Source organism: Argiope bruennichi, chromosome 3 (genome assembly GCF_947563725.1).
Source record: "Argiope bruennichi chromosome 3, qqArgBrue1.1, whole genome shotgun sequence".
NCBI classification, from domain to species: Eukaryota; Metazoa; Arthropoda; class Arachnida; order Araneae; family Araneidae; genus Argiope; species Argiope bruennichi.
In genome coordinates, this window is record NC_079153.1 from 11,255,747 (window position 1) to 11,275,750 (window position 20,004).

General features: G+C 29.8%; 2 long non-coding RNA genes across 2 annotated transcripts in view; one reads left to right on the forward strand and one right to left on the reverse strand.

Annotated features, from left to right (window-relative positions):
* The window catches only part of LOC129962654 (uncharacterized), a 47,545-nt gene extending 36,056 nt beyond the window's left edge, over positions 1-11,489 (reverse strand). Inside the window, exons 1-2 of the long non-coding RNA XR_008783938.1 lie at positions 11,419-11,489; positions 7,468-7,602 (exon numbers count right to left, since the gene is read on the reverse strand). This is a non-coding gene — a long non-coding RNA (uncharacterized LOC129962654). The remainder of the gene's footprint in view (positions 1-7,467; positions 7,603-11,418) is intronic.
* Positions 1-20,004, forward strand: part of LOC129962653 (uncharacterized) — an 84,900-nt gene that overhangs the window by 29,206 nt on the left and 35,690 nt on the right. Inside the window, exon 2 of the long non-coding RNA XR_008783937.1 lies at positions 7,554-7,610. This is a non-coding gene — a long non-coding RNA (uncharacterized LOC129962653). The remainder of the gene's footprint in view (positions 1-7,553; positions 7,611-20,004) is intronic.

The window sequence follows — 20,004 nt, forward strand, 5'->3', positions numbered from 1 at the left end:
CCGATTGGGTGGATATATCAACAACAATTTTCTGTTAAAACCAGGAAGGATTTAAGCAAAGATAAGAAAAGTTTAAGTAAAGGTTTAAAAAATGTAGGAACATATGGTTGACAATTCTTCTTAATTTAATCTATATTATAGAGTTTCTAAGGGATTGCGATTGCCATATTCTATCTATCTCTACAATTATAAAAGAACATGTATATATCTGCCTATTTGCTGGCGCTCTTCAGAACACAAAGTTTCACTTAGAAATATCACATTCCGCATCAATATACTTTGGAGGATGGGAATGTGCCCTTTGGAACAATTGCTTTTTGAAATTTTAATTAATTAAAAATTGTCATTTTGCTTATTACTCAATAACCTCCGAAAATATAATTGCACAAGATCAATTTTTGCACCATTTTAAAATTTGAAGAAAAAAAAAATACATTCTTTTCTTTTTCGTGATATAAATTTAATCGTCATGTAGAGTTCTCCTGAATTTTGTTAGTTTTTAAAGGTTATTTTTTGAATAATTTTCTACAATGTATTGTATTTTTGTTCTGAGATTCAAATCATTTTCTTTGTTTTATCTAAAATGAATCGCAGGATTATTTCCCATTGCTAGAAATTAAGGAGAAATGATTGTATTTAATACATATAACAGGAATCTATTAGAATGATTCATATACAATGGACTAAACAGATACAAGGCTGCTATAACACAGCTAAACAAATGTAAAGGTATTGAAATAACACGGCTCTAATAATTATTGCATTGCGATGTTTAAAAATATTTTGCTGTAGGAATTGTGCCATTAGTTAGCCATCAGATATTTAAATGAAATTAAACTTGACCAATATTTCTGATCAACTAGCTGGTCGTCAAAGTGACTAGCACGAAAAGAATGACAATGGAAAACTTGATCACGCATTTTTACTAACATGGTATCATTTTTTCTCTAAGCGTTTCTAAAAATGCATGAAGACATGGAAACTGTTCGTACTGCAATAGTGATAGTTTACATGTCTTATAAATAATTATAGCGAAATGAAGTAGTGAGACGTCAATTCTCGACATAAATTTACTTCTGTTTACTATAAATGAAATCAAAGAATAAATGCAATAAAGGTGTTCTCTTTTTGACTACATCATATATTCCGTATGAGAATGGTTTTTATATGTGAGGTAAATTATAATGTGTCTACATGTTATGGAAATAAAGTTTCTCGATTGGATTTGGTATAAATTCTCTAAAGGCGGTTATTTGCGAGCACTCCAAATCATGGAGATTAAAAAAGTGCACACCAAAACCAAATGGAAATGTGGAAACCAGTCAGATTTGGCGTGGCATGGAGCGGAAAGTAGGATCTGCACGCTTTTCAGTCTAATTACTCCACTCTATTTAAAATAAGTGGTGATAGATTGATGAAAATAGGTTTGAACGAAAGAGGCTTTGGGTGCTTGCAGGAGGGAAGAACATAGGTACCTTCCAATAAGATGTTCTTAAAAGTAGTTGGAATGACGTAGGCATGTCGTAACTGCCCATGTCCCTATTAAATGGATGGGCTTTTAAAAAAAACGGAATGATTTTTTGTGATGATTAGTTTGAATGCATTAAAACTTAGCTTTCATACTTTGAGTTTCGCTTTGTTTGATAGTTTCGTAATTTTGATGATATTTTTCTTTGTATGTGTGAGTGTCACTTTAAACTCTTCACAACCTTTTCATATATTTTTATATAAATATGTCGTTCATGATGTGCGATAAAAAAATAAATGTGCTTATAGGCTGTGGAAATAAACTTTTTGAAATAATATAAATAACATTTTTTTTTGAAAGCATCCAAAATTATCTTTCATCCTGATGCTTTGTTATTATTAAAAGGTTTGGTGATTCGTCAGTAGTATCGAAATTTTTATTAAAAAAAGGAAGATTTTATGCCACCTTAAAATAAAAAAATTATTCAATGGTATTAGTTTAGATGATGTATTACTTTTTTCACATTTTTAAAGTTATTTTTGATTTTAGTCGCAATGACCAGCACAGAAATAAGTAAGTTTAAATTTGCACTGCATAGTGATACGCATTTGAATCAATCATATTTTTGTATATTAACAAATTTCTAAAATTTGTTTTTGAAAAGATTGAAAGAAATTCACTTGATTCGAAAATAAATCCTTTTTCTCTCCATGTGATACAGTAAACTTCACACATATTATATTCTTAGAAACTTTTTTCTTTTGTACTCTTTTTCCTAAATAAGAAAAAAAAAAACGCATTTTTGTCTAGAAATGTTTTTGACTATAAAAAATTAATTTGAACGTCTATTATTTATGTACTTTATTTCTGTAAAATTAGTTTGTTTGCAATACAAGGATTTGAGTATTATTAAGTCCCATCACATACAATGGCGGAGGTAAAATTTATATATATATATATATATATATATATATATATATATATATATATATATATATATATATATATATATATATATATATATATATATATATATATATATATATATATATATATGATACTTCCCTTAAATTTATAATTTAGTAAAAGTAAAAAGCAATTTTAAAGGCAAAAGCAATGTCTGAAACAGAATGCACCAACTGGAAGTTATATAAATTTATGCATCACATGGTAAAAATATAGAAGAATACATCCAGGTTTAGCCCTTATTGTCCACAAAAAATCTTCATTGTATCAATTCAGAACCATTTATGTTGTGACCAGATTTATCATAATCCAAATCTGCAGTATTTCGATGAAAAAGACACTCTGTTCTCGCATTTGTTTCTTCTAAAATATCATATAAACTGATATTGGGGAAATTATTAAGCATTATATTTGCAATTTGTTAAGAAAATTAATTAAAAAATTGGTACTCCTATAATCTATTAATATGCTTAAACAACGCTTTAAAATGCAAATTCATGGTGTTAATGTAATTTTTGATTAAAGTTTCAATTTTATTCAATTCATTTTTCTATTTAAAAATTCCCCTGTTGTACTAATAAAAAAAAAAAACCTGCCAGCTTTTGTAATATAAGTTCTTGAATCAGAGACCTGTAATTATTACAAATTTTAAATTGTAAAAATTAGTTCTTGCTGTCTAATTTTGCAAATTAGACATCAAGAACTGCTATTATGAAGAAATAATTTTATTTCTTAGTTAAATTATAGATCTTATAAATATTAAAATTTTACTTTCATATTCTTAATACTACTTTTTATATCCATTTTTTTTGTTACGACTTTAACCATCTTCTTAAAAAAAGACTAATTATAGTTCATACTAAGGATCTATATAAAGAAATATTGTTTTGCAATAATATTATGATACTTGTTTTTGTAAAGTTTCTGATATATATATATATATATATATATATATAATGATATCTCTTAATTTATTTTAAATCTTAATTAATTTTCAAATTTTAATCTTAAATTAGGGCATGTTAATTTCATTCTAAAATATTCTTTTATTTAGTAATCCAATTTCACTTTTTTATTTAATTAACTCTCTCACATGCTCTAAAAAACTGCTGACTCTTTGAATCTCAGACCCGGAAATCACGGATAAAAATCTCTAACGCTTACGACATTCGTTTAGAGGTACCCAAAATTGCCATTTTTAAGTCTAGATGTGGCAAAGAAATCCCGAACAGAAATCATCTATTTGCTTCTTAATATGTCAGAGTCTTTATTTAACTTTAATTAGACCAATTCTATAAAATGGTTAGTCTTACTTTTTCCGGTGAAATTCAAAACAATTATTTGAAATGCACAGTATAGATCTAAGCGTGTTTTTCAGTAAAAAAAACGAAAATTCTGTTTTCGTACATATTTAACAAAGCACGGGGAAGTATCAAACATAATATTTTTACGAGCTTTGCAGAACGAGCTGTTACTGCATTCCAAAGCCACAAAAGCCTCGGACATGCCGCCAGATTAATTCCGAAAACGTGAAGATTAATTGCGAACGCATTATTCAACCGAATATCTGACGCCAAAAACATTTGCAAAATTCCATATCATATGCAGAGTATCGCAACTCGTAACACCTCACCTGCTTATTAACTGGCATCAAGTGTCTTCGCATCCTTAAATGAGTTTGACTTCGACAGCTAAGTCAACACAGTGACTGTCAGCGGTCTAAGGAATTAAATCCGTTATTCTCTGCTCATGAGGTAGTCATAAATGTCTACTGCACAGTTAAAGTGGACAGCTGGGAATCCTTTGGTAGCTGTCTTTCTGCCTGTGACCTTAACTATAATCCAGATCCGCATTACAGTGCTTTACTTTTTTTTTCAATCCAGGTGTCTGTGGGTATTTATTACCCAGGTGTTGTATTAGCACGTTGAAGACTTTTGATCGCCTTCATTGATTGCTATCATAATTCCTCTCTTATGGTAATAAATCTCTTACACGCCTGTGTAAAAGTCGAGAAAAACATGAGATGAAATATTTCAATTAAAATATAATTTTATGGGCATATAAAGATACAGCAGGGAACATTTAAGCAGATTACTGGCAACAAATCTTTAGAAGTGCACTGCGATTTCATTGCTCATTTTTTTTATACTTACTTTTCAATTTTACACAACTAACGCATTCTGTTTGGAATTTCTAAGCGATAGATCACGGCTTAAAATGGGATCAGTTTTTTTGTTTGTTTTATTAACGATAGTAAATCAATTATAAATGAGACTTTTCAATAGCAAAACAAAATTTTAAATAAATGATGCTTTAGTACTCCACGGTAAGTTATTTAAATGTTAAATAACTGTCTGGTAACGTTTCATTTTTTGTATATTCATTTATCAATCTGTTAGGCCAATAAGTGAACAGGAAGTACCAAGTACAGTTGACAGAGAATAAGAAATAAATTTTTAATAAATAAAAATTCTAAACCTATTGAAATTTGATTCAGAATAAATGCTAATTTTGGCACCTTGAGACCTCAAGCAGGCAAAGAGCGCAAGGGGTGTTGAAATGGTCATGGTTATGAAAAAGTATTAAATTTAAACTGATGATCTTCGCATGACAGGAGTCGACAAATTCTTGACTTTATTCTTGGTGATCGGAGAATAGCAGTTCAGAAAATCAATGAGAAATTGGAGGTGTGCAAACGTTCGGAATACGTGCAATTTTCACAAAATCAACATGGATGTAAAAATGGATGTCTGGAATTTTGAATTTAAATCGAAAATTTTTAGAAACAGAAATTTGAATTTCTGTGATGTAAGTTGATGAATCTTTATACCATTGATGCCAAGCGGTTCAAAATGGAATATCATATAAAACGTGAAAATGCTCCACTAAAGGAAAAAACCCAGTTATTTGATGGCAAGTTTTGAATGCTTTTAATATTTTGAGATTCATAGAATATTCTGCTCATGGCGAAAATTTGATTCCGTATACTGTCATGGAATTTTGTGGAAAGATAAAGTAAATATAAGCACTAAGACATTCTATTCCAATCCGAAAGTTTTTCTTCTTCATAGAAATTTCAAATTCCATGCTGCTAATGTAATACAAGAAAAATTAAAGGTAGTTTAGAAGTAGCATTTAAACATCCTTCCGATAGTCCACATTTAACTCCTACAAACTACTATTTGTTTATTTCTTAAATGGAACTTTAGGAAGCGAAAGCTATTTATTTTACGGAAAAGTAGAAGTATTTATAATCAAATTGCTTCATACTCGTTTAATATTAGAAATAAATAATAGCTTCCAAAGAATGAGGAAAAATTTGTAGGTGTACAATTACAATGTTCTATTATTTTGGTAAGTAATATTTTCAGAAAAGATCTTTATAAAACGTGTCGTTTTTATTTGATCCATCTTCCTATTTAATAGTTTTTTTTTACTTTAGTGGATTTTGATGGCAACATTTTCGTCAAATATTTCATCAAATCTGTAAAAATATATATCAAAATGGCTTCTCGGTCAAAAAAGACACTCAATAAAAATAAGAAAATTCGTGCTCATGAATTTTTCAGCAATCATTTATTAGTGCTTTATTCATGTATTTTATTTTATACTTCAGGTCGTAGTTTTTTTCATTTGGAAATAATATTGTTAAAATATTGTCAGCCAAAACAAGGTCGATACATTTCTCGTACTTATTTAATTTTGGAATAAATATTATCTAGTTCAAACTTTTCAAAGTTTCTAGATATGCTCAACGAAATATAATAGCGATATATTTTCCAATGATACTCAAATTATATAATTTTTTTAACATCTAGCCAGATTTTTTAATATTTTGCATTCCAGGTTGTTTTACTGAATTCCTTCCATTGATTCAAAATACATGTAATACAGCAATACAAACATACTAACATCGAGACTCAAAGATGAGTCCCATAATATAGAATGAATGTAGCCATCGAACTCACCGGTGCATGTCTTAGAGTAGCCGATGTGTTAATGTCAAGTTTTTGCTGATCTTTCTACTTAAGACATATAAAATCGAAAAGCCATGTAACCCGAACACAAAATGTATTACCTGTAGGCTACTAACTCTTTGGTTACTAGCTCCGAGATAATTCGTTTTTATTATATTTCTTTCATTTAATCTTTCCTTCAATATAGTCTTGACAGTCATTGTGTTAACCAAAGTCATAGATAATATGGATAAATTAGGTCTTGGCGAGTCAATGATCATTTTTTTATATTAGTAGTTTATAAGCAAACTATTACTGAATATGTGTCTGAGTATGCAAAGTTTTTGCACGAAAATCTATACAATAAACTGCATGAAAGAGTATTTACAATGCAGTGATAACTTTTATAAAATGCAGTATTAGAATTTTTCTGTAATATTTTGTGAAAATAACAACCGATGACAATGTGTTTTGTGAATTGCGCTACCAATTGCATAATTTCATCCAGTTAGGTATACATTTTAGATATGTATGGAATTAGAATTTTTCTGTAATATTTTGTGAAAATAACAACCGATGACAATGTGTTTTATGAATTGCGCTACCCATTGCATAATTTCATCCAGTTAGGTATACATTTTAGATATGTATGGAATTAGAATTTTTCTGTAATATTTTGTGAAAATAACAACTGATGACAATGTGTTTTGTGAATTGCGCTACCCATTGCATAATTTCATCCAGTTAGGTATACATTTTAGATATGTATGGATTTCTGGATCAATGTGACAATAAATTTTAATAAGATGGATTTTTTATAAGTTTGATCAGAAGATTTAGAGTGATACTTTATAATGGATAATTTAATGATAATTTATATTATTTTGATTCTCAGCTGTTCTGGAAAGGAAGTGCAGTTAGTTTACCGTTGAGGATTCTGTGTCTAGGTTCGCAACTAAGGTAGATCCAAATATTTATCTGTAATGAAACTAAGTTCATACACATTAGTATAAATAGTGTTAGATATACATTTAAACTTTGCAAATAGAGAAATTCAAACTTAAAAAAATGTATTACCCATTGTTTCTTGCATGCTAATGATTTTACATACATTGATTTCATGCAGTTATTGGTTCAGTTGAAAAATATGGCGTTTGTTTCAGGAATAGGCAAGCTTTGCAATGCTGTGTCCAAGAAGAGATCTGGACCATCCTGGGAAGGTAAAACTTTAATTAGTACTTATTTACATATAATATGATTAGAAAAATAATTAGTATTTACCAGCCATTTTCACTTTGTGGAGAAAGATAATAAATGTATACATTATTCAAAATTTTTTTTTAAAATGAAGTTTGCAAAGATTTTTAGTAATAAGTTATGAAAGATAGGTTTCGTTTGAAAAAGTTATAACTAAGCATAACTTTTTTTTAAAAAAGTCAATACATTTAGAATATAAAATAAAATCGAACTGTATTCTATAGTTATTTAAATTATTAAAATTAGAAATATAAAAAATAGGATTAAATTCATCTAGTCAACTCAATCAAGTCAATTTAGTCCTGACAGTTTTATTGTAAAAGATTGAAGATTTGAGGGAATCCGACATCGAAACCACGGCCATTCGATCTCGAAATTGAGATTGTCATCGGGTTATGAAATATTCCAAGAACGAGTCCTAAAATTGCTTTTCATTCGTTTGTAGTTCAAAACTTCAGAACTAAATAACTCATTCAGTAAACTCATTCAATTATTGAGTCATTCATTAATTAACTCATTTCAATAACTCATTCATCTTATCGAGAAAAAAAAATATGTGCGAGTGAAGAATAATCACCATTCACATTCACTTCAATACGAAATATACACTCATGTCCAAAATTAAGGTCACAAGCATAAAATCTGAGAAAAATGAAAAACTATTCACTGTGTTGCCACGGAATTTGGCACAGAGGTACATTATAATGGAAGAAAGAACATAATCACATAACAACATGAAAAAGATTTTAATCGGGAATTAAGAAATAGGGTATATCAAAAAGTGTTACATTATGAATCAGAGATAAAGCATTTATCTCGGAAAAAGCCGGTCTAATATGGAGTGTAACCACCGTGCTATGCTATACAGGCTTCACAACGAGCTTTCATACTGTTTATGAGGGTGTCAATAAATGCTTGGGGCAACAAAGCCCATTCTTCCAAAAGCGCGGCTTTTAACTCTTGGAGGGTATTAGGAGGGGGCTTACGCAGTGCAATGGCTCCTCCGATACCATCCCAAACATGTTCAATAAGATTGTGATCCGTACAGTACCCGCATCGAAGACATGTAGTGGTGTACGACTGCCCAACATTATGCCACCCGAGATAAGGATTACTCTGCCACCAAATCTGTCGATTTCTTTTACGTAGGAGGGATGATAGCGAGCTCCTCGCTCTCTCCAGATAAAGATTCAACGAGTGTCACTCTGTGTGGCAAATCTCGACTCATCACTGAAAAGAACACGTCCCCATTCTTGCTGTGCCCAAGACTGCTGTGTTAGGCAACACAAGAACCGGGCTTTTCTGTTGGATGCAGTCAAAGGGGCACACTCAACTGGTCACCGGGCATAAAGGGCCCTCTCTGCTAGACGTTTGTACACTGTTTGTCTGGAAATTTTTATTCCAGACGCCGCAGCAAATGTCAAGAGCAACTTGAGGAGCCGTTATCAGCCTATGCCGTTGTGCGCTTAATACCAGATAGCGATCCTGTGCAGGCGTCTTTTCTCTGTGATGGCCTTGGCCGGTTACTGGTTACAGTACCACTTGTTTGGAATTGATTCCACAACCTGGATACCACTTTCGGTGCCACTTGTAATTATAGAGCCACCTCCGCTTAAGACTGCCCAGCTTCAAGCCTGCCAACGGCTCTCCATCTCAATGAATCGTCTAAAGGATTATGAGAACTCATTCTCACTGAAAATATGTTAAATTTTTTGTTTTGATTCAATATTCACAAAATTGCAGACAAAAATCCCAGATGCCTAAACGGTCTAATTTCAGTATTTCATCATAAACTGATGCTAAACAATATTTTTTTCCACGACAAAGGTTAATATCGGGTTGCAGGTCCTTCACAATATATAAAATATAATTTGTTTAAATTTTACTGGTAGCCATTTAGAATTACTTTGAAAAACATCTTTGTGACCTTAATTTTGGACATGAGTGTAATTTTAACTATACTGAAGGGTAACTTATGGAAAAGGTATAAAAGCTCTTAATTCATATTATTCTAAATTATTAAGTTAATTATGATTTATTTATAAAGAAACCATTATACCATTGAATGTACAAAAAATTTTAATGTAGGTAGCCAATAAAAAAATATAGAAAGCCGATAACACGTCGCCCAAGATCATCGGAAAGAAAAAGAATTTAAAGATAAATTAAGAAAATGATTTAACACAAAATCAAATTTATTATTAAAGAGAAAGAAAAACAAAGCAAGACTGTTGTTATAAGATAATCATTTTCATTCTAATCTGCTGCATGTAAATAATCTAAAATAAGCAGAACATTCGATAATTGGCATTGCATTTTGCTATGTGTTCTGTGATGGAAATGAAAGGAAAAAGAAGAATCCACACACACACACGCATATATATATATATATATATAATATAGTGAGAGAAAGAGAGAGAGGTTTTTAGAATTTTATATTATTATTTATACCATTATTTTTATAAATATGTATAATATTGCAAAATAAGCTACTACATTGCTATACGAGTTTGTTCGTATATTTTAAAAGGATAGATTCATGTAACTTATTCTTGCAAATTTTCTCTGTATTTTTTACACCAAATAAAGTCCAAAGATGAAATGTAGTTTACTTGAGTGTAATAACAGCAATTCTTGGGTTAAAGTTGGTGTATAAAGTATTTCAAGAACAAAAACAGTTTTTTAAAAAGTTTTTAAAATTTGCTGTTGCGGCCTAAAATTCCATAATTTACAACATTTTTTTTTTATTTATTTGTATAAGGATGAATGTTTTAATGCATTTTATTTGTAGCAATAAGATTTAATAAGAAATATATTGCTTCCAAGTAATACAAGGAAATAATTGTAGTAAAATGCGTAGATGTTGTATTTTCCCATCATATTTATTTCTCTGTTTATTTGATGATCTGCTTCAAAGCATGCCGAATTGCAAAAAACCACACTGTACATCAAAATTGATTGCGGGTTGTTCCACTTCAGTTATATAATTTACGATGTTTATGTTGCGGTTTACACACTTATCGTGCTTTTGAGAATCAACTGAACGCATGGGAATTTACTCTTGTGGTTAATTTTTTTTAAACCTTGTTTGTTAAATAGTTTTTTTCTCACTGAATTTGCATGTAGAATGGATATACAGAAACAACTGATTCTAAAAATAATGAAATGATGGTAAAGACAAATGAGCAGGGAATTCCATTTTCCAGACTTTCTCAACGAACAAAATTTCATTTATTTTGAAATGTGAGACGTCGAATGGAAATTTAAATGATAACTTATTATAATACTGATTTGGCATAATTATTTTTCTATGATATTAATAATATGTTTTGAAAGTTATTGAGAACTGACCAAGAAAGTTTTTTTTTGCTGTAAAATTAAAAAAAAAAAAATGCACATGATGTTGTAATATACACCAACTATAGTTCATTCAACAAACAAAAATATATAGACAGATATCCTATATAAGACAGATTTTGTTCAAAAAACGCTTGAACGAGTGATCCTTCCATCTTAAAACTAAATCTATGTTAGTGTCACATTTGTAGAAGCAAATATATCTGTTAATGGTAAAATATTTTTTTTAAAACAATAAGTCACAGTCATTTTGTAAATAAGTTTTTGGCTTAAACAGCCTTAAATACGTCTTAATTAAATAGTTTTACAATGTTTGATTAAGACTCATTCAATTCAATGGATGCTGCTACTCTAAAACATTCAAACATTTTATGTATACTTCAATCTTATTTGTAGTTTAGAATCAGAAAATACCTTTCAGCATCCTTTACGTTGTGCCCCTTTCTCCAGCGATCTGAATTCGCTCTTTGAATGAACAAATATGATCCTTATTCCTAAAATCATATTTTATTACTTTATATATTACTATTTATTATAACTTTTATTATTTATATATTATATATATTTATATTTTATTTAATTTATTTAATAATTTATAAAACTTTCACATATACAAATTTAGAGAAATTATTAGCAATGTTTTAAATTTGCCACGAAAATTACATACTAAACGAAGTGGATGGACAGAATTTATTCAAGAAAGGTTGGTTTGGTTTATAAATATTAAACAAAAAAATTTATATTACTAAATATCTACATACAGAGAGCCTTTTCTGGATTTGGAAACAAGATGCAAATAACATAAATTCAGTAATGAACCAAAACAAAACAAAATATATGCCACACAGGTTATATAAATTTCATACTAATGAAAATATTTTTATCGTACATAAGAGTGTAAGAGATTTTTATATATGGGGCTGGAAGTAAACAAAATGATAGTTACAGACAGAATACATTGAATGCTTTAAAAATATATCTAAAACTAAATAAGCTTATCAGGCATAAAAGTAAAAATTTTATTTTGTGAGACTCATCTTCACTTAAGCTTCAGAAACATGGACGATCATTCAGAGACATGGTCACTTTTGAAAAAAAAAATTCAGAAAAAAATATTTATGGTAGATAAAAAGTGGGAAAGAAGATATTTTCAAAAGTTATGCAATTGTTTGAAGAATTTAGATATTATTAAACTCCTAAAATTAAAAATGATAAAATGGGAAGGTCACAATATTCGCTTGCGAGCTGAATGCATCATAAGAAAGATGGCCCTTGCAAAACCAATGGTAAAGTATCGTAAAAAAAGACTTAAATTAGAGGGATTGACAGTGGTAATATTATTAGACCTATTAATTAGTAATGCATTGTCTAGAAAGGCAGCATATCAACAAAATAGGATAAATTCATTGAGCAGAACACATTCTTGATTAACAAGATATTGATAATGAGATATAAAACAAATCATTTAAGAAAGATTTACAATAACAGTAAATTCTGATGTTTTAATGAAATGAAACCAAATTTAATTTCAGATGCCAAGTAATTTATGAAATGAAACTGTAAATCAAAAAGGAAAATCATAGGATTTCATAGTAATCTTTATATAGAATCAGAACTTGGAACAGAAAGCAATGTCATTTAACTTGGTATAGATATCGTTAATTGTCATTTTAAATAGTCACTGGCTTTTGACCCTAATAATTTTAATTTCAATAGATGGGGACAATGGAATAGATTCATGAGAACATTAAAGTCACACAACAAATATCAGTGCGCATGTAATCAGCATCATGTAATTTTTTCTTCCGCAAGTTGCTCAATAGTTTATATAATGAATTTATCACAGGGGCAATATGTCAATGAATATGCTTCAACTCCATACTTTTTTCTTTCGTTTAAAATTATCATTTGTGATTTATGACAGTTTTAGTTTGCAAATAATGGCTGCTTTCTGGAAAATATTGAAGCAATAATGCTCTACATAAAGCTCTTGTCAAAATTTACTTTCATTTTATGATGGCGTCTACAACTAATTACACAGAAGGTGGGCCGGGATAGCCTGGTTGGTAGGGCCTTGGATTCGCATTCTTTGGGTTGACAGTTCGAACTCTGCCGGCCGAAGACTCTTTGTGTGTGTGATGGCTGGCGCACGTACAAATCTGCCGTGGTCACAAAGTCTTCCATGTCGATAGTTAATACCACTGGTGGTAATGGATAAGGGATGATCGTTCTCTGATTCCGGTCTAAATTACGATCTGTGGATGATTGAATGAAAAGCATGAATGAAGTCCGCCCCGTAAAAACGGGTGGTCCTAGATGGCTCTACAGAAAAAAAAAAGAGACGTGACCTTGGCTTAAAATTACTGATTTCTAAAGTCAGTGGGGCTTGTCTTTGACAATTGCCATGAGAAACAACAACAGCAGAACGTATTTCATAATGAAACCATTTTCAAGGAAATATTTCTAGAATTTTTTTTATTTCATAATATAACATGTTTCAAATTATATTTATATTATAAGGTAGAAATAGTCATAATGATTTCTTTATCTGATAAAACTAACGTTTAGAAGTAAGAATACGCCATAATTCATACAAAACAACTTTTTGTTCAGATCATCAAAGTAGGCAAAGTTCAAAATTCATATTATGACAATATTCTAAAGCTGTCATTTGAAATTTTGTCAACGCACTTTGTATTGCTGCATTTTATGTGACGCATTTCAGCATACGCCATTGTATGAAGTTCTGCAATTTGGAACTGAAATTCCTGGGATTATTATTGAACTGTTAGTATTTGTTGCTATTCTTTCTATGAGTCAAAATGATTGATAAACGCATTCAATGGACGTTTTGAAGTCATTGAAACGAAACACGTTTGAATGACATTTTTATCTGTCTTTGCCAATATAAAAATCAATGACATTGCCAATGCTACCAGATGCGTAAAACTCACTTTAGAAATTTTATTTGAATTTTAAATGAAACAATAATAAAATAATAATAAACAGCTTATGATTTGATATGTTCACTGTTAAAAAAACTGAATAACTTACAATCACATTTCACAATTTTACAAATGAATGGTATATTCATCTTTATTGGTTAGAAAGATGAGTTTGATATTTTAAAGCTGCTTCGAATCACATAGAAATATTTTATTGTATTATTGTATCTTTCAAATACTTTTTTTTCCTGGTTTGTTTTGTTTGACTGAGTCATACGAATCTCATATTTCGACTGCAAATTCCTCTTTAGATGGTCACATTTTATGATTTTAAGAATCTCAGATTCTTTATTTAGAACTGATATCAATTAAAATCGTTTCTCAAAAGGAAAAAAAAAGCTGCCGATGGATTGTTCAAAGTTATTATGTTTTTCATAAATCATGATTTCTTTCCATTTTTTTTTCAGGGAACTTCCTGCATTTAATGGAAACAAATCAGTAACGTCATAGCAACATGACAAATGACACACGTGACTATATAGGAGTTTTACATATTGTATTGCATTAGGCAACTCCTTCATATATTTTTTACTTTCTTGAATGCGAAACACAGAAATTGTAATTATTAAAGGTTTGACTATCAGATGTTCATATATTTCTTTATTTTAGACCTCTCTGAGTCGGAAAGAAGAATATTTTTTTTGGAATTATGTCTCTCTGCATTGTCGTGATATTAAAATTCAAAAATGCAATGATTGCTACACAAAGGACCCTTCGTATGTTTGTTTCAGGATAAAATGGTAGATTAGTATAACATTTTAGATAGAATCTGTCAAAGGAAGGTTTTATTGTCCATTCATTAATGAGCGTGTGAATACTATTATTTAAAATCCCTTTAGCTAGATGGATGAAATTTGACACAATTTTGTACCACTATATGTCAAATTTAAAACGACTTTCATCAAAGACTAGATTGGTTCTCGAGTTGTCATATCTTGAACGTATGTGAACAGAAAATTCTAAGGCTCTCAATATATTAAGTGGATTAGTTTTTATATGTTATTCTTAGATTGGAACTACCAATCAGAATCACATTTCAGAATCAAATCCGCCAACACTTCGACTGTGTATGGCAACACAACACCTCAAAAATGCAGCATCAAAATAAATTTGCGCAAACTTTCGCATTTGATCTTTAAATGCAAACAGATCCAACATGTATACTTGTTTTTATCATCACACGACGAAGTTACTATTCGTTCTCGGATTCGGAAACTCTCCGCGCTTTTGCGCCTGCGCCAGGGGGCAGTTATGTCGTCAAAAAAAGGGGAGGGGCGATGAGAGGAAAGCAAGATATGTCTGCATTTAGGGATAGGGTGAACTCAGATTATTCGTGGAATTAAGAGGAGTAATAACCACTCATCTTTCTGCTGGCACCCCTTGAGGAAAAGCAATTATTAAAAAGTGCTAATACAGGGACCCTGAAACGAACAGTAAGCGCAACCCGCAACCTCTGTTTCATGGAAGTAAACAATATAATAAAGATGCTTAGTTTGTTTCAGTTTAGTTATATTAACGTCTCCCGTTTTAAAGCAACACTAGGGATATTTTTAAGATAGACCTCGTCATTTTGAACTACGGTCAAATGACGAGGACGACATCTGACCTGGCACCCACCTCTTTAAACTTCCACGCCATACCCGACGAATTTTGGTCCCGACGGGTTTAACTAGACACGTTTAAACGCTGGTTCTTCGGCGGAATCGGGTCTCAAACCTGTAACCATCGGGGTCCGTGACCTTACTACCAAGCCACCGCGGCCCATAATCACGATGTTAGTTCACCGCAACACGCTTATAAAAATGCATATTATATTCCCAGTTTAAAATGAGCAACATATTTGACGTGTATCACGTGTCTCTAATTAAATTCCATTTCATACATCATAATTAAATATAGCATAAAATTTGATCACTTATAAATAAGAGCAATATTTTCGTTCTACCTGGTGTTTTGTTCAGAATAAATTGTGAAGCATTATCCAATTCTTTGTTAAACAAAATTTCTGATAGAAGGGTATATAATATGTAATATTTCATACACATTTTCAAACAATTTTACATTGGTTATCAAATTTTCAAGTGCCATATATCTTTTGTTCAAAACATATAGGTTATAGCTTCATTTCGAAAGTCTCTTAACTTGTTTCTGTTTAACGAGTCACTTAAGATCATTCAATAATCGTGGCATACAACTATGTTTTACAAGAAGAAAAGAAAAACTCAGCGCATACATAAACAGCATTAGATAATGAACAAATGACATTCAAAATATTGTAAAATTAGCAACCTACCTGTTCACACTATTTAAACCAAACAATTTCTGAGTCTTGTAAAAAATCATCATTATTCAGTATCGCGAAGTAATAACGAATGTTCAGCTTATATTTGAATGAAAGAAATTATATAGTATAATATAAAATAATTAATTATAATAGACAAAGAATGCATGCAAATCAAAAACAAAAATAGGAATATATTAAACAAAAACAAAGGAAAATACTGAAATTAAAAAAGAGAAGAGAAAAAAAAATCGAATCGATTCAGTGCATTTTTAATGCAATAATAGTTTTTGTACCTCAATATCATAATGTTTTATGACATATATATATGGAATGATATTTTTTAATTTAATTCATATCTTAATTAATTGCCTATTTCTTTATCTTAAATTTGCCCGTGTTACTTTATTCTGAAATTTTCTCTTATTTCTTGATCCAAATACCACTTTTATTTGATAATTTCTAACATAACCTCTTAATAAAAAAATGGCTATTGCAATTCTCAGGCTTCGAGATAATGTATAAGAATCCACGATTCTTTAAATATTCCTTTCAAAGATGCCAAATATTCCCTTTTCTGAATCAACAAATATCAAAGAAATCTATAAAAGAATCTCATAGTAAAAACACTAAGGGAAAAATATCTCATATTTTCGCTCGTGTGTCCTGGTGCGAGCAGACATGTTTCGCCTTTGATCCCCGTGTATAAACCATGCTCTCCCGTGGAAAAATAAATTAATTTCAAATTTGTTTTATTTTAGACCATATATATATATATATATATATATATATATATATATATATATATATATATATATATATATATATATATATATATATATATATATATATATATATATAGTTTTTATTTTATTTCCCTAAATATTGCATCTAGATATATACTTCCAATTTAAAATTTAATTAAATAAGGTAGACAATTTAATGAAAACAATTTGGCATTTGAAAACAATTTATGGAGGTTGAATTGAAAATTCAGTATTTTATACGATTTCAATAACAAGGAATATTTGGATCTGCTAAATGAGCCGCCTTTGGCAACCAGATAATTGACAGAAAATTTTTTTCGCCCAGATTATTGACTTTTTATGCTGTTATATGATTAATACGGGATGCATTTAAAAAAAAAACCATTTGACCTTGTTACATACGATTGAAAAAAAAATAAATCAAATTTAATTAGTTTACTACAAATTGAAAAGTATATATATATATATATATATATATATATATATATATATATATATATCGGAGTTAACGATTGGCAAAAACGCTCGATTGAATGTTTTGATGGATAAATTTGAATTTCCTAAACATCGTTACAGAAAATGTATTGAAAGTCTTTTAAAGAAAAGGGGAAAATTATAAGGAAATGAAATTTAAATCATTAAAAATGTAAGGTTTTTAGTCTAAAGATGAAACAAAGACTGTTTTTGTAGGAAAAATGCTTTGAATGATGTGAAATTCACTTTCCTTCGGCAAATTAAAATAATTACCCAACAATTAACAACGGTTAACTTTGCACTCGATTAAACTTTCTATTTAAAGCCTATTTCTTGATTTCTTTTACATCCTCTTTCCTTTGACCGAATGTACTTTTGGTAACACAGCGAACCATATCCAAGACATTTCTAATAATATTTTGGAACTGCGTTAATTAGCTAAGCGAAACAATTTTGGATCCGATGGCAAGCCTTACGTCTGGAGAAAATTGAACAAGAAATTGCGCACAAAAAATTTGTAAGCAATTGTGAAGCATACTGGTGGATCTTTAATGATCTGTAACTCGTTTTCAGCTTCTGGCTCAGGAACCCTGCATTTGATTGCTAGGAGAATGGATCAGAATTGATACCTCGACATTTTAAAGTAAAATTTGCCACAATGTGTGCAGAAGCTTTCTCTTAGCAAAAACTGGCAATTTTATCAAGATAATGATGAGCAACATAAAGCTTATCGAGCGAGTTCCTGGATTCTATGTAATTGTCCTGACGCCATGGACACTCTACTTTAAGGTCCCCAGATAAATCCCATCGAAAATTTATCGAAATACATTAAGAAAAATGCCCGGGAACACGCTGTTTCTGCTAAGATGAAATGAAAAGAGTATTATTGCAGGAATTGGAAAACGGTAATCATAATTTTTGTGAAAAAATTGATGTAATATATGCCTAAATGTCTTTACACAGTCATAAAAGCAAGGGTTTCATACCAAATACTAATTTATTTGAAATATGAAGTAGTTTCTAAAATCTTCTTATCAGTTCGAGTTTAGATTGTCCATTATTTTTTTATTTTGTTTTTTTGCGTAATTTCTGGTAAAAATGTATTAATTCATCATTTTTGTTACTTGTTTTTATAATTGCAATAAATATACTATTGAAAATTCATTTAATTATATTTCTTATAATTTTTAGTTTACAAATTTTGACTGCATTAGAATCTTTTCTTTGATGTTCAAGTGTGACTTGTAGTGACTATATAGGTGATTGTAATGCCAGCTTAATTGTACAAGAATTAGAATGTCGTTTTTCGAATTTCTGGCATCTTTCTATGTAGAGTATAAAAGGATTTAACGATTACAAATTGCAGAATCCCTCAAGATGGGGTAGGAATAGTCAGTCCGCATTCAGCATTCTTAATTCGATATTGTAGAGAATAGTGCAACCGAGTATCTTGCATCCATATAGTATTCGCGAAATCCATGCACTGATAATAACAGTTAGATGGACAACTACACGATCGTGTTGAAAATTTTTCAGTTATGTTCTTCTTTAGGAAAACTCAAATCCCCTTTTTGAGAAATATAAGTTGGAGAGACGAATGTCGCTTTAATTGAGAATTAATCTTCAAAACTACCATTTTTGTAATGGTAAAAATCCATTCCTCGTACAAGAATGTCATTATATGTGATAATTTTCTAAAAATGTGTGTTTAGAAACTCTTTGGCTGGTTCCATTTTGTACAACAATATGCTAAATGACGGCCGATATAATAAATTATTTTGATTGGCTTTATAACTGAAATACGGAATGAATTGTTTTTGTCAGAACACCCTATGTAGATCTTTGTTCATAGATTCATAAAGAATGTTTTTAAATCACATGTGATGAATTCGATCTCATGCGAGCAAGTATTGTTAAAAGAATATGACTTTATATAGGTATTGAAAATGTTCATTTTGGACAAGTTTTTAAGCATTTCAATTAATGTATTATTGAACCAATTTTTAAAATTTAGTGAACTTAATAAACATTTTATTATTTTCTAATTTTATACTTTTTATAATCTTTCCTTGATATGTAAACTATTCCTTAAATCTTCTATGAAATTATCCCTTTAACACCGATCAAAAGTTTGGAAAAACGGTCTAAATCAATAAATTTTACTTTTAATATAACAGTAAATTTTACAAAAAAAGTATTAAGAAAAGAATAATGAATGTAAAAAAACATTTTATCCATTGACACTGTTTCACTATGAGGGTCGTATAATTTTTATCTAACCTTTTATTCTTCCTTTCTACAGAAGCTAAAGTATTTTTTATATATTTCGGTACCTTATTTGAAGCAGTTTGCAGTTGAAAGTATACGTTTAATAGTTGTGGAAGTAAACCATTGCTCCTCTTTTTTGAGACACACTGTATATGCAAATATACATATATATTTATACGTTTAAAGTGTAAATAAATTCATGTAA